This window comes from Triturus cristatus, chromosome 6, assembly GCF_964204655.1.
Source record: "Triturus cristatus chromosome 6, aTriCri1.1, whole genome shotgun sequence".
NCBI classification, from domain to species: domain Eukaryota; kingdom Metazoa; phylum Chordata; class Amphibia; order Caudata; family Salamandridae; genus Triturus; species Triturus cristatus.
In genome coordinates, this window is record NC_140589.1 from 13,046,363 (window position 1) to 13,063,196 (window position 16,834).

Genomic DNA, 16,834 nt, shown 5'->3' on the forward strand with positions numbered 1-16,834 from the left:
GAGGAGCAAAGTGATCCGCTGGAGTTGGGGTTCCCTTTCCCGGGTTGTACATTAAACAAACAATACAGTGCTTCACTACATTGTCTGCACATTTTGGGATACCTTCATTCTGCCACACTGGAGCTAAAAGTTTACAAATACCTTTTGCACTTAAGTGGGCTGGACCATGTGCCATAGTAACCACTGGGAGAACATAGGCATCTGGTAACAGCCAACGTTGATGTTCAGATAATTCCACCCAACAACCCATCTCATCTAACATTCCCGTACTTTCTTTCCACTTGCTTATCTCCCTCTCTGAAGCCTCTTTCTGAATCACTTTTACACTTTCCACTGTATTCTCATACATTCCTCTCTCTCTGACCCAATTCGCAGGACCTGCCACATACATTCGACTTGTTGAATCTCTCGCTGTCTTCTTTGCTATTTCGTCAGCAAACGCATTTCCCCGACCAATATCATCCGTAATCTTTTTGTGTGCACTACATTTTACTATCGCTATTTGGGTGGGTAAGGCAAGTGATTCGAGGAGATCAGTCACTAACTGACCATGTTGTATTTTGGTGCCATGTGAAGTGAGAAAACCCCTTTCCTTCCAGAGACGCCCAAAGTTGAACGCTACACCAAAAGCGTATTGGCTGTCAGTGTATACGTTCACTCTTTTCCCTTTCGATAATACACAAGCTCTAGTTAAAGCTATCAATTCTGCTGCTTGCGCTGAATTATGTCTAATGCGTGCAGTTTCCACAATCGTATGTAGGGTAGTTACAGCATAGGCTGAAAACGTATCTCCATTAGGCATTTTAAAACAAGAACCATCTACCCATAGAGTCCCATCCGGACTCTCTAGCGGTGTGTCTCTTAGGTCAATTCTTCCTTTTGTTTCTTCCTCAGTACGGAAGAAACAATCATGCTGATCCTCAACACTTTCCTCATTTGGAAGGGGCAACAGAGTGGCCGGATTCAGGGTATTACATCGCTTGATGTGTACGTGACTAGCCAAAAGTGTCAGCTCGTAACCGGTTAAACGAGCGCTCGTAAGATGCTGCGTTTTCGTTCTGTTTAGCAAAGTATCCACTGCATGTGGCACCATGACAATGAGAGTGTTATCCAATACCACTCCAGCAGACTGTCGGATAGAAATTGCTGCTGCTGCTGTCGCTTTGAGACAACTGGGTAATGCTTTAGCTACGGGATCTAACGTAGCCGAAAAATAGGCACATGGCCGCTGTTTGTCTCCAAATTGCTGTGCCAAAACTGCCAATGCACAACCTTCTCTCTCATGAACATAGAGCGTAAAAGGCTTAGTGTAATCTGGAGTGCCTAGTACAGGAGCAGAACAGAGAGCGGTACGTAAGTCAGTGAAACTCTTTTGGCACTCATCAGTCCATGGAAGGGGGTGAGGCGTATCTTTTAAAGTGAGTGCCAACAAAGGTTTGGCAATTAGAGAGAAGTTTGGGATCCACTGTCTGCAATAAGAAGTAATACCCAGAAAGGCACGTACTTCCCTTTGTGTGGATGGTACAGCCATTCGCGTAATCGCCTGAATTCGTTCTGGTGTCAATCGCCGTCCCTCCTTTGATAGGAGATGACCCAAATAGGTAACCTCTCGACAAACATATTGTAGTTTGGAAGGTGAAACCTTGTGATTCAGTTTAAACAAGTGGCGTAACAATGCAACAGTGACATCTTTGCAGATATCTTCTGAATCAGCGGCGACTAATAAGTCATCCATATACTGGATAAGAGCAGCACCAGACGGCAAATGAAAAGTATCAAGATTACATTTTAAAGCTTGGCTGTAAATAGAGGGACTTTCACAATAGCCTTGGGGTGCGCGCTTAAACCGGAAGCTTCGGCCTCCAAGAGAGAAACCAAAAATGTCCCTACTCTCTTCTGCAATGGGAATACTGAAGAAGGCATTCTTTAGATCGATAACAGAAAACCAAGTCGCTGTGGAAGGTATCATTGTCAACAAAGCAGTGATATCTGGAACAACAGGAAATTGTGGGATCACAATTTTGTTTACTTCTCGCAGATCAATTACGAAACGATACACAGGAGGCTGAGAAGGATCAGTGTGTTTAAGAACAGGAAGAATAGGACTATTGCATGTATTACCTCATGTTTCTTCAACCACACCCTTCTGAATCAAGTCATGAATGATTCCCAAAAGCGCTTTCTCACCTTCAGCAGAAATTCTATATTGTGGGATGCGGGGTAATTCAACATTGGGCTTGAGAGTGACAACATAAGGCGGAATCTCAAGACAACCCACATCGTTCGGACCCGTGGCCCAAAGTGCTGTTGGAAGAGAAAGTAATTGCGGTGGAAACTGATCTTTGGACAAATACATTGGGGAGACCAATTTCTGTCCTCAAGTAAGATGTACGCCAGAAGGAGAACAATATATTGTAGCATGCATTCTTTTCAATAGGTCTAGACCCAACAGATTCTCACATGTGCAGTGGTCTCCGCTTCCCAGGTATTGTGTTGTAAACCTGCACATGCACAGGAGGCTCGGATCCCCAGGGGTTGGATTGTAAACTTGCACATGTGCGGTGTGCTCCGTTCCCCAGGAGGGGGGTTGTAAACCTGCACATGCACAGTGCGCTCCGTTCCTCAGTGATCGTGTTGTAAACCTGTACATGCGCAGGAGGCACGGATCACCAGGGTTTGGGTTGTAATCCTGCACATGCGCTGTGGGCTGTGTTCCTCAGGGGTTGGGTTGTAAACCTGCACATGCGCAATGGGCTCCGATTTCCAGGGGTTTGGTTGTAAATCTTCACATGCGCTGTGGGCTCCATTCACCAGGGGTCACGTTGTAAACCTGCACATGCGCAGTGGGCTCCATTTACCAGGGTCAGGTTGTAAACCTGCACAGGCTCTGTTCCTTTGGGGTTGGGTTGTAAACTTGCACATGCGGAGTGGGTCAGTTCCCCAGGCGTGGGGTTGTAAACCTGCACTTGTGCAATGGGATCCTTTCCCCAGGGGTGGTGTTGTAAACCTGAACATGCGCAGTTGGCTCTGTTCCCCAGGTGTCAGGTTGTAAACCTGCACATGCGCAGTGGGCTCCGTTCATCTGGGGTCGGGTTGTAAACCTGCACATGCGCAATGGGCTTCATTCCCCAGGGGTGGGGTGTAAAACTGCACATGCGCAGTGGGCTCCGTTCCCCCGGAGTCGGGTTGTAATCCTGCACATGCGCAGTGGGCTCCGTTTCCCAGGGATGGGGGCTGTAAACCTGCATACGTGCAGTGGGCTCCGTTCCCCAGGGGTTGGGTTGTAAACATGCAAATACGCAGTGTGCTCCGTTCCCCAAGTGTTGGGTTGTAAACCTGCACATGTTCAGTGGACTCTGTTCCTCTGGGGTGGGGTTGTAAACCTGCACCTGTGGAGTGGGCTCCGTTCCCCAGGGGTTGGGTTGTAAACCTGCACATGCACAGTAGGCTCTGTTCCCTAGGGGTGGGGGTTGTAAACCTACACAAGCGCAGTAGGCTTCATTCCTCAGGGGTCAGGTTGTACACCTGCACATGCACGGTGGGCGCCGTTCCCCAGGGGTGGGGTTGTAAACCTGCACATGCGCAGTGGGCTCCGTTTCCCAGGGTTGTAAACCTGCATATGTGCAGTGGGCTTCGTTCCCCAGGGGTTGGGTTGTAAACCTGCAAATACGTTCGGGCTGGACTGTTACCATAGGTAGCAGGGTCAAGACTGATTTACATATGGCCGGGTTCAGACTGGGTGGCAAGGGGAGCAAAAAAACGATGGATTTGGTCCGAGATCTCAGTACTGGGGTGCATGTATGACATTGTTCTGCATTCTGTCCATCAATTGTTCTTTTTGCATTTGTCATGCTTGTTTTCAGTCCACGACGACCTGCCCTGGCAGTTTGCGCTGGTCTGCTCCCATTGGGCGCAGGGTCAATACTGATTTGCATATGGCTGGGTTCAAACTGGAATGGCACGGGGAGCAAAAAAAGATGGATTTAGGCCCAGATCTCGGTACTGGGGTTGAATGTATGACATTGTTCTGCATTCTGTTCATCAATTGTTCTTTTTGCATTTGTCTCCCTGAGTGGGAGTATGCGCTGATTAGGTGTCATACCCTGATACCGGTCTCAGAATACTTGTTTCCAGTCCAGGGTGGACGTGGCCTGGCAGTTTGGGCCGGACTGTTCCCACAATGAACAGGGTCAACACTGATTTGCAAATGGCTGGGTTCAAACTGGAATGGCACGGGGAGCAAAAAAAAGATGGATTTAGGCCCTGATATCTCTGTACTGGAGTGAATGTATGACATTTTTCTGCATTCTGTCCATCAATTGTTCTTTTGCATCCGTCTTCCTAGCAGACACCACCCCCGACTCTGCCGAAGCAACACTTGAGTATGCTTCTTGTCAAACTTGCCGTCCAAAGCCTGGAACAACATTACACTGCACCGTCGGACCACATCATCACTCCAGCAATTCAAGAAAGGACCAAAGACCTGGCTGCTCAAATGAGTAGTCCACCAGGAAGCAATACGCAACTCCAGGTCTTGAGATCCTCACAGGTGATTTGCACCAGTTTATAAATCCCTGATCGATTACAAAACTAATGACATTAGCAGCTCTGGGTGAATTTCATTGAACATAAGTCGCTTTCATATCAGGAAAGGATGGAGACCTCCGGTGTAGGAGGGAGGCTTTCATCACGTTGAAAATGTTTCCTCACAAAGAAGAAGAAAATCTGCACATGCGCAGTGGGCTCCGTTCCCCAGGGGTCAGGTTGTAAACCTGCACATGCCCAGTGGGCTCCGTTTCCCAGGGGCCGGGTTGTAAACATACACATGTGCGGTGGGCCACACTCCCTAGGGGTCGGTTGTAAATCTGCTCACGCGCAGTGGGTTCTGCTCCCAGTGTAGTGTGGGTTAACCACGCCCTATGTACAACGCTAAGTTAGCATAACCTCGATGGCTGTTAGAAAGCCAGCTTGCTGCTTCTGCTGCTTTTGCACGCGACACTGTTGTTACATGTTATTCATTCGAGAACTGCTGACTCGACTTTGCTTCACATGAGAACCGTCTGTTGTTTAACATCTTTAACAGCGAGTAGTGACCTTGGTCTGTGCACCGTGTAAGGAACGAGTCTGGGTCACTAGACGGGGCAGGTTGTTGTGTTCAGGTTGATCGTACCACTTCTTAGCCATAACATACATACAGCTGCCAATACCTGAAAGACGAGCCCTTTGATATTACAGAGCAGCATGTTTTCTGTTACATTCGAAACGAAGAGCTGTTGCAGGAGAGAGCCTAGCTGATCCTGTGATGTGATTCCACTAAGCTGATCTATAAGGTATGGGGTCCCCCATGCAAGCCTAAGAGACCTTCTATTAGTCTAATAATACCTTATTAGTTGCTAGAGAAAGGAGGGTGGTTGCTTTCCATTGTCATTATTATTATGATTGCTCCTTTCATTTTCTATGGTATTGTAACAATGCTGATGGTGCTGATCCTAACCATTTGTCTGCTTGTGTTAGCCAAAGAACTGCATCTTAGGATGCGAGGTTTATAAAATAAACTCTTTAAACTTTTACCGTGTCTTTGTTATTCTGTTGTGGACTGATATATAGCTACCAACGGGTATTTCGGATTCCCACCACTCCTGAGAGTATCTAAGTCGCTTGTTCTGGGTTGTCTATACATTGGGACCGCCGAGCTAAATCTCGGATAACGAATGTGACACTAAGCTAGTCGGATAGGGGTTCTTAGTTCTGAGGGGAGTTTCTGGTACACCACAATTCTCTGAGGTCCTGGTTTCCTGCGCATAGTTCTGTGCATAAGTAGAATCCCTGCAACAGGGCGCACCTAACGTTTGGTCTTTTGATCTGAAACGCCTTAGTAGTGCTTTTATTAGTCCACAACGTCCTCACTCTAGTTTCCGGATAACGTGAGTGACGGCTTAACCTACCTAGGTTTCGACTAAAGGTTCTTTCAAGCTTGATAATTAAAAAGGTTTTCTTTTTCTGAACCCCAGTGCTACAGTATAGCTTTTCGTTGTTCTTGAAAGTGTCCTGATGGCGGTCAATGTTGCCGCGCATAGTAGGGTTCCCCTGACCTCACATTTGAGGGTCTATGGGGTCCCGGATGATGGCTTGGCTGTTATTTTAGTAGTAGGCGCTGATGCGGCGTTCCCGTATGAGTTGTTTTACTCTTGGGTGACGTTTGACAAAGTGGATGCAAATGACAATTTGTTCCACGAATATACTCACACCGCGATGCCTGCTGCCTATGCCCCTTATCGGACACTTGAAATTCCCCTTAGTGCCTGGCAGCATACTATTTGGTTTAATGGCGCCCTTCCCCATGCGGTAGCGCCGGCGAGAATGGGCCCGTTGTCAATTGCAGGGGCCACATGGCCGGTGCTGGCCGGTTATACACCCCATCCCCGCTACATGACTGTGGCGGTGGCGGAGTTACGTGTGCTACACACAGCCCTGATTACGGTCCATAGGGCGTTAGTGCAGTACGTGTCCCGCAATGTGCAGGTGGGGGCACCTGCTGTTGCAGGCCACACGACTGACCATCATGCGACGGTCATCAGTCCAGTTACGGTTAATTCGGTTGTCGGCAAGCGCCCCCAAAATAGGGATGAATTCCCTTACTGGCTTGCTGAAAAACACAGTATCCTCACTATAACGTTACCTAAGGACCTAGTCCCGGATATTGTCGACTGTGACAATTGGGGCAAGGTCTTTGCTGCGACCTATGCGAAGTGCTACGGCACTCCGTCTATGTCTGTACTGCCCTCGGTCATCAAGAAGGTCCAAGACAATCATGGTGCCGAGGCAGCAATTGAGTTGGGATTGAGGCTTGTCGATAGCTTCGATGTGGTTTGTTCCATGGTTATTGGCAACCTCAAAGGAGATGCCATGCAATTCCAGGTGTGCAATATGTTGGCACTTGTGGATCCGGGCGACAGGCCAAAGGAATTCGCTAAAATTACAGTGAAAGCCTACAGAATGGTGGGTAGTAGCGCCTTGGGTGTGAAACCCGCCGTGATCATTCCGACTGCAGTGCAGCAGCCTAAAGTGAGTTTGTCTACCAAAGACGAAAAGCCCAACTTTCCGAAACAAAGTTGGTGAGCTAAGAAACAGGGGAAGCAGCAAGAGAAACGGAGGTCTCGTTCTGCATCACCGGTGCAGACACAAAGTGAACGCACTTATGATTTGCGCGATCGTTCTAATATTAAGTCACCTGATAGATTTCAGGTTCCTGAACAACGCTCTCCTCGTTCTTCACAGGAAGCATCGGCTTATCAATCCAGTGGCGGAGATCGTGGGAAGGGAAAGGGTGCTCAAGGTCGTGAGCAGCCCCGTCAGACTGACGGTAAAGGCAAACAGGACGAGTCTGCACGTCAAAGACCCCCGTTTCAAAAGAAGAAGGTTGCTGCTCCGACTGCGAGATATGCCTCAGATGGTACGGAAGTTTCATAAACAATGGGGTGACCCTGTGTCCCTCAGAACCTGGGTATAAGTTATATGAAAAAACAGACAAAAGCGCATAAACTTGCGTGGAGTCAAATATGTCAGGTGGTGAGATATTCCTTATATATAAATTACATCATTTATATTCACACCCATATATTTCTTTTTTAGCAAAAGAAGGTTGCCAAAGATGTAAGCATTATAGTGAATTTGTGAAAGAGTGACATAGTGACATATGTGACACAAATAGTGCGTAGTATATACACAGTGATTAGAAAAAGTATATGTACATAGTAAAACAGGCCAGTATAAGAATAAACAAATGACAATGTTTCCAAAGGTCAGGTCAATTCAATTCGTTGTGAAACAAGGTCTTGGACTGGGCCTTAAGAATGTCGACGTTTCAACCCTATAAAAGCGATCCTAGATCATCATGCGGGTCTTCATCAGGACTAATGATACACAATGGCAACCTGAAAATGCAAATGAGGCACATATCAAAGGTATTCCTCTATTGAGATAACATGTGTTCCACAAGCCACCAAAATATGGGAGCAAGGTTGGATGACCATGACTCACCTAACGGGCAGTTTAGGTCAGCCTTAAATTGGTACAGTGCGGAAAAAATCGCTCGTCCGATCGAATTCTACAGAAAAAGTTGGGATGGAATAAATTATCTGATCAATTGCCCTCTGTGCAAAAAAATGACATATTTGACTCCACGCAAGTTTATGCGTTTTTGTCTGTTTTGTATGTGTTCTGTCCAAATATAATTTATTTTTTCGTCAATTTATATATGTAGTTTTCTGTTAAAAGTATTTGTTAAGCAAAGTAATTGTGTGGTCTCACCCGACAGAACCACTGTTTTTCATATATCAGATGGTACGGACACAGCTTCTGAACCAGACATGGGCGCTAACGCTGCTAGACAGCGCGGCGGAAGTTACAGTAGTGCGACAAGCGCTGCGTCCGTTTCTGGCGGCGACAGCAACTGATAAATTTGTAAGTGTTGAAACTGCTGATACTCGCGTAGCTCCCCCTGAAAGAATGTTTAAAATTAACCTTTTAATTGAGGGTGACATACAACGTAAAATTAAAGTGGTATTTTGGGATAATCTAACCTCCACCTATGATATACTTTTGGCGGAGGCAGATTGGCCCCCGGCTTTCGTGTTAGAGGCTCCTAGAGGGGAGGTGGTAATCCTCCCATCCTTTGGGCACACAGTGCCACTGGAACATTCTAATAGGTTAGCCGGGGAGTGGGCGCAGGTGCTCGCGCCTGCGTTGTACCGTACTCAGGTGGGCTGGGATAAATTTTCTCCCAACCATACGATTCCGTTGCGGTCGGAACCCCAGCCACAACCCCAATACCCCATGCGTTGCGAAGCTCGGTCTCACGTCGCGTCCATCCTTGAGCAATTGGAATATCAGGGAGTAATTGAAACATGTGTGTCACCCATGAATAATCCTTTATTCACTGTGACGAAGCCTGACGGATCGTGCCGCCTAGTTTTGGATTACCGGCACTTAAATTCGCACTGCCAGACATGTGCGGTACAGAATCCACACAGTTCGGCTCTCGTCGATAGTCTTGTGAGAAAACGTTTTAAAACTACTCTTGACATCTCCAACGGCTTTTACAGCCATAACCTGTCTCCTCATAGCTATGAGTGGACGGCGTTAACCTCGGGTGGCAAACAAAAATGGTTTAAAATGCTCCCCATGGGCTATAAAAACAGCCCGGGTCTTTGCTGCTCGTGTGGTCTCACTTTTGGAGATGATTGACCCGGAAGGATATTCGTATGTAGATGATATCTACCTGACGGACGACGAATTGCTTCCACACCTTGCTCGTGTGGATAACATAATAACTATGTTTGCTGACTATGGTTACAAGTTCAACTTTGCCAAGTCCCACATTGCCGAGTTCACAGTGTTGTTCTTGGGGTACGAACTCAATCATGAGGGTCGAGGCTTGGCTCCGCAGTTCCTTGAGAAATGCGCACGCCTCAGTACCCCAACGACACTGAAGAAATTGCAATCTTTGCTGGGTTTTCTGAATTTCGGTCGTACCTACATTCCTGATTATGCCCAGCGTATCAAGTCGCTTTATGCCTTGGTACAACCTACTTTTACCAAATCTTGCTGGCTGCCTGAGCATTCGGCTGCATTGCAATCGTTGCAGTCTGATCTTCTAGCTTCAAAGTTTTTACAAACTCGTGATAACCACACTAACCTGGTCATTAGAATCGTACCGGGTGCAGTGGGTTTCACCTACTTGACGTTCAATGAGGGCGACACCGTCCCTATTGCATACAAATCTCATCTGTACACTTCGGCTGAGCTGCGCTTCTCCGCTGTCGAGAAAGTACTGACAGCAGTTCAGATGGCGATCTTGAAAGAGCGAGCGCTATCACAACGGTGAGTTCCAGTCTGATGTCGTGCATACGCAGTCATTGGGTGATTGTACCGTGCAGTTGGCAGAGCTGAAAGCTCTGGTGCTTGCACTGGAGTTTGCTGATCCTCGGGTCACCACTCTTGTAGTGAGTGACTCGTTTTATTGTGTTCAATCATACAACGAGAATTTACACTTTTGGAGTCAGAATGACTTTCGTGATTCGAAAGGTAGCACAGTAAAGCACAAAACGCTTTGGGTTCGAGTGGCAGAACTTAAAGAAGGGCTGCCCCTCGTGAATGTAATTCCCACTCTTGGTCACCAGCGTGTTGGTGTCCATGCTGTCGGTAACAGTTTGGCTGACGAGGCAGCAAAAACCGCAGTGGCAACATATTTAGTAGCAGCAGTTACAAGATCCAAAACTAGGATTGATGATGACATCTTGGCAGCTATTGCTGCGTCCGAGACAGGGACGGGATTTCCGAAAGGATTCCCTTCCCGCTACCATTATCGTTTAAGTCCTGATAACGTCCCCTTAGTGAGGATTAACGACGTTGGTGACAGATTGATTCCCAACGCGGACTGCAGACCATCTCTGATTACGGCTGCCCACGAAGGTGTTGCGTCTGCGCACGCCGGAGTTTCGGCGACTGTATCTCTTTTACAGCAACGTTACTGGTGGTACGGTTTGTACAAACAGGCGCAAGCCTATGTCCTTTTATGTGACATTTGCCAGCAGATTAAACCTTCTACTGTCGCACGTCCACCACAAACGCAGCTGTGTATATCTAATCAACCACTTGCGTGTGTTTATTTAGATCACTCCGGTCCTTTTTCCTCTGATACTGCGTACAAGTACATCTTGGTTGCAGTGGATTCGTGCACACGTTTTCTATGGGTGTGGCCGCAAAGGAGTACTGATGCCCGGACGGTCATCAAGGATTTGCGTGTCTTTATTGGGAGTTTTGCATGTGGTACCCTTCATTCTGACCAGGGCCCTGCGTTTGCCTCTAGGGCTTACAAAGTAGCCATGCAAAGTTTGGGGGTCCAAGTCAAATTTTCGTCTCCATATCGGCCTGAGGGCAATAGTGTTGTGGAGCGAATGAACCGTGACCTAAAGCAATCTTTGACAGCAAGGGTATTGGGTACATGCCGAAGCTGGCTAACCCACTTGTATGACGTGCAACGTGCACTTAATCAATCAATCAATCAATGACACTTATAAAGCGCGCTACATACCCGTAGGGTCTCAAGGCGCTGGGGGGGGGGGGGGGGGTGCCGCTACTGCTCGAACAGCCAGGTCTTCAGCGTCTTCCTGAAGGAGAGGTGGTCTTGGGTCAGGCGCAGGTCGGTTGGGAGGGAGTTCCAGGTCTTGGCGGCCAGGTAGGAGAAGGACCTTCCTCCTGTAGTCGCTCTTCGGATGCGGGGGACGGCGGCGAGGGCGTGGTTGGCTGATCGGAGGTGGCGTTTGGGAGCGTAGAAGTTGACTCGGCTGTTGAGGTAGCTCGGGCCTTGGTCGTGTAGGGCTTTGTGTGCGTGGGTGAGGAGGCGGAAGGTGATTCTTTTGTTGACGGGGAGCCAGTGAAGGTCTCTCAGATGTCCGGAGATGTGGCTGGTTCGTGGGATGTCGAGGATGAGTCTGGCTGAGGCGTTCTGGATCCGCTGGAGTCTCTTCTGGAGCTTGGCGGTGGTACCGGCGTAGAGGGCGTTGCCGTAGTCCAGTTGGCTGGTGACGAGGGCCTGGGTGACGGTTTTCCTGGTCTCGGTGGGGATCCACCAGAAGATCTTCCGTAGCATGCGTAGGATGTTGAAGCACGCCGAGGAGACGTTGTTGACTTGCCTGGTCATGGAGAGGGAGGAGTCCAGGATGAAGCCCAGGTTGCGTGCATGGTCTGTCGGTTTGGGTGCGGTGCCCAGGGCGGGAGGCCACCAGGAGTCGTCCCAGGCGGAGGGTGAGGGGCCCAGGATGAGGACCTCCGTCTTGTCCGAGTTCAGTTTCAGGCGGCTGGTCGTCATCCACTCGGCTACCTCTTTCATCCCTTCGTGCAGGTTGGCTCTGGCGGCGGTGGGGTCGTTGGTCAGGGAGAGGATCAGCTGGGTGTCGTCGGCGTAGGAGATTATGCTGAGGTTGTGTTTGCGTACGATGGCCGCGAGGGGGCTCATGTAGACGTTGAAGAGGGTGGGGCTCAGAGATGATCCTTGAGGGACGCCGCAGATGACTTCGGAGGCCTCTGACTTGTACGGTGGTAGGCGGACTCTCTGTGTTCTTCCGTCGAGGAAGGAGATGATCCATTCCAGCGCCTTGTCCTGGATTCCGATGTTGCTGAGGCGCAGTACTAGGGTGCGGTGGCAGACCGTGTCGAATGCCGCGGAGAGGTCTAGGAGGATGAGGGCCGCTGTTTCTCCATTGTCCATCAGGGCTCGGATGTCATCGGTGGCGGCGATGAGGGCGGTCTCGGTGCTGTGATTGGCTCGGAAGCCGGACTGTGAGGGGTCGAGGGATCCGTTCGTCTCGAGGAAGGCGGCCATCTGCTTGTTGACGGTCTTCTCGATGACTTTGGCTGGAAACGGGAGGAGCGAGATGGGGCGGTAGTTCTTGAGGTCGGTGGGGTCCGCTGTTGGTTTCTTGAGTAGAGCGCTGAGTTCGGCGTGTTTCCAGCTCTCAGGGAAGATGGTGGTGTCGAAGGATGTGTTGATGATGTCTCGCAGGTGGGGTGCGATGACAGCGTCGGCCTTGTTGAAGACGTGGTGAGGGCAGGGGTCGGTCGGTGATCCGGAGTGGATGGAGTTCATCGTGCGGATGGTGTCTTCGGTGCTGATCGGGGTCCAGGCGTGGAGGGTGGTGGTGGGGGGTGGTTGTTCGGTCATGGTGTGCGTTGGTTGGTTGTAGAAGCTGTTGTGTATGTCCGCGATCTTGTTGTGGAAGTATGAAGCGAGGGAGTTGCAGAGGTCTTGCGATGGGGTGATGTCGTTGTTTCCTGCGCTGGGGTTGGAAAGCTCTTTCACGATGTTGAAGAGTTCCTTGCAGTTGTGTGCGTTGTTGTCCAACCGGTCCTTGAATGCTGTTTTCTTGGCGGCGCGGATCAGCTGGTGGTGTTTCCGGGTGGCAAGTTTGAAGGAGGTCCTGTTGTCCGGTGTCGGTTCCTTTCTCCAGACTTTCTCGAGGGCTCGGCAGTTCTTCTTGGAGCTCTTGAGTTCGTCGGTGAACCATGGAGCCTTCTTGCTGCCGGGTCTGCTAGGCGGGGTCCTCAGTGGGGCGAGTTCGTCCGCGCAGTTGCTGATCCACTTCGTGAGGTTGTCGGCGGCCTGGCTGGGGTTCGCTGAGCTGGCAGGAGGGTGCTGGCTCAGGGAGGTGGCGAGCTGGTCTGCTGTGATCTTGTTCTAGCTTCTGTGGGCGGCCTGTTGCTGGTGTTGGTGGGTCGTCGTTCTCTTGAAGGTGAAGTGGACGCAGCTGTGGTCCGTCCATTGAAGCTCTGTGGCGTGGCTGAAGTCGATGTCTGTGCTGGAAGAGAAGACTGCGTCGAGTGTGTGTCCGGCGAGGTGGGTGGGGGTGGACACCAGTTGCTTGAGTCCCAGGTTGGCGAGGTTGTCGAGCAGGGTGCTGGTGTTGCGGTCGTTGTTGTTCTCTAGATGGAAGTTGAGGTCTCCCAGGAGGATGTAGTCAGCGGAGGGGAGGGCATGCGGGCTGACGAAGTCGGCGATGTCCTCGCTGAATTGTGTGCGTGGTCCAGGGGGTCGGTAGATCAGGGTGCCTCTGAGGGTGGTGTTCGGGTTGGTGTGGATCTGGAAATGCAGGTGTTCGGCGCTGGTCAGGGTGTTGTCGGTGCTGGTCGTGAGACGGATGGTGTTCCTGTGGATGATGGCGATGCCTCCTCCCATCTGGTTGGCGTTTCGGTCCCTCCGGACGATCTTGTAGCCCTCTGGGATAGCGATGGCGATGTCGGGAGCTGAAGAGGCGTTCATCCAGGTCTCCGTGAGGAAGGCAACGTCAGGGGCTGTGGCGTCTAGAAGGTTCCAGAGTTCGATGGCGTGTCTGTGGACGGAGCGGGTGTTGGGCAGGATGCACTTGAGGTGGGTGCTGCTGGTGTTCGACTTGGCGGGTGCTGGTGCGAGGCTGGTCCGGATGCAGGAGAACTTGCAGGCGTGGCAGCTGAAAGGTCCGTGGGTACGTCGTGGAGTGGCTTGATGGCATTCTGGGAGTCGGCCGGTGTTGAGTGCGGTGAGGGTGGCGGCGGAGTACGTCAGGCGGGTCGGTCGGGGTCCTCGGGGGCCAGGGGTCCTGGCGCTGGACGCGATCCGGTCGCGGACGGGCGCAGACGGGCTTACCTTTGGCGCGCCTTCGGCGCACAATCGGCGCGCCCGCTGCGCGTGACCGCTGCGCGTTCGCACGGTCGCCATTTAAAGGCGAAGTGCGCGGGTGGGCGGAGCAGCTGGGAGGCGGGAGCGGGGAGGGAACAGAAGAGAAAAGGGGCGGGGCTAATGGCGGTGGCGGGAAGCGGGAGCGGGGAGGGAGAGCGGAGGGCGGCGAGGTAGGCGAGCAAACAGGAAGGAGACAAGCACAAATGCACAAATGGAGGGCAAAACACGAAGAAGAAACGGTACAAAAAATACAGGCAACAATGCAGGTCAAAACGGAGGCAAAACTGTTAACAAACGATCATACGGCATACAAAGAAAACAAGCACAAATTTCGGTCAAAAACCGGCGAAAACCAAAGGGGAGCGCTCAAGGCGGCAGCGAGGCCGGCGCTGAGGCAGAAGGCAGGCACTGGGGCACACGCAGCAGCTGGTGGCCGTGCGGCGCGGGGGTGTCCCACAAGTGGGTCACACTCACCTGCGTCGCACGGTCGCCATTTAAAGGCCAAGTGCGCGGGTGGGCGGAGCAGCTGGGAGGCGGGAGCGGGGAGGGAACAGAAGAGAAGGTCTCTGGGTGGGCGGACCCCATACATGATGCTCTTTGGAGTAAGAATGTTTGTTCCGGACCTTGAGGGTCTAGACATGGCGGCGGCTGCCGCGCCTTTTGACCTAGATGATCACTGTGCTGTATTGCAGAATCTACAAGAAGCAAGGGACACTGTGGCGAAGGAACACGTACCCTCTACATGCGAAGCTGAGCTCCAGATTCCGGTAGTCGGCTGGCTACCTCGAGTTGGTGATCTGGTCCGTGAGAAGGTGGAGAACAAGAAAGAGTTTGGGCCCTCTTATCGTGCACCAGTGCCGGTGCTTGGAGTCCAGGGTACACGTACAGTCATTTTACCACCACTTCCTGGTCGCAAGGAAAACAGGTACATCTCGATTGACAATGTCAAGCTACAGCGAGTGGCCGATACTTCATAGTATGACACCTTCAGTTTCTTGCCCTTCCATTCTGCGAAATTCTGTTGTGATGCCGCCCTCGATCATCATGCCTGAGGTTGCAGTTGAGATGCATGCTGTTGCTTCCCCTCCAATACCGCCTGTTGATGGTGGTTTGCTTGATGATCCTGAGTTTGCTTATCCTGCAAGGGTCCCGTTGCCTCTTTTACATTCAACAGCGATTAACCAGTCCCGTTCTTCCTTTGACACTGAATCAATGACTTCCACTGCCCCTTCCAAAATTGCTATATTTTTTGCCTGGTTCAAGAGACATTTTTTATTGGCACCATGGACTTACATCTGGCTGGTGCTAATAGGTATTTTTTTGTTCATGTCAATTGGCTTTGTGGTGGTGTTTTTTAAAATTATAAATGGACACTACCTGACTGAACGATCTGCGATTGGATCAATTGATGGAACTTTGGCCCCCCCATTCCTCATCCCACATTATGAAAAGGGACCAGACTTTTGTGAACATTACTGCCTGGCCTGTGCGTGATGGGATCGCTTGGGATGCTGTTAAATTTCAAATTCATGGACCTACCGAAGTGATTAATGTGCCTAATGTCTTTCGTGTTTCTGTGGGTGATGTAGTTAAACAGAATATCAGATCTGATGATTGGGATGTACAAGCAATAGAAGCACTATTTTCTGATCTAAAATATTATGCTGTATTTGATGCTGAAGATTTGTATTTAAATTCTGCTAATTATGGTGAACAGTTTTGTTATCAACATTATGGCACACATTTCCTACACAGAGCAAATACCTTTCGAAATTTTGTTAATTACACTCAATGGGAACATTGTCCAGCCCCTCATCAGGGCAGTTCTAAAACGTTAGTGAACAAGTTCACATACTTTTCGGATTTCAGTGTGTCAAAACCGGCCTCCTTTTACTTTAAGATGGCGCCTGAAACCGCCTCGAAGGTAAGGCTGACACATACCAAATTATTGTATTCCAAGTCCTTTAGGGACGAATTGGCTGTCGGAGGCTATGAGCTATGGAAAGCTACTATCGATCTTAAGTCGGTTTGGGGTACTAAACCGTGGCAGGTTCAGGGAACAGAAGCTTTGCATCGTGCCTGTCTTATCCCTAACCATATTTTATTTTTGAATTCATCTATTTTTCAGACGACTTGTTTTGGCTTGTCTACGTCTAAAAGAATGAATTCCCCCACGATCCCGGATCTGGGTGCTTATCCCGGCTGGGGTAATTACACAGATCTTTCCCTTACTACGTTGCAGTCCCTTATTTCCAACACCATCTTTAATGTTTCGGCATTTGGTTCTGAACCAGTTTGGTTTGGCAAACTGGTTCAGATTCTTGTCAACGTCGATTTTTAGCACTGGCACCTGGGTACACTCAAGTCAGGGTAGATCCTCGTTTTGAATCTTCACACACTGTGACTACCTACTCTGTGGGTAAGTTATGCCAGTCGTGGCTGCAACATTCCACATTAGCGTCTGTTAAACTTCATTTGTCACGTTTAAACGACAAAATTGATTTGAATGATTTTATTAAAGTTCCTGCAATAGGCAGGTCCAAAAGATGGGCATATGCTATTTACAACGAAGTTTGGAAATTGTCGCAAATTGAGGCTGCCTCCAGATTACGTGCTTTT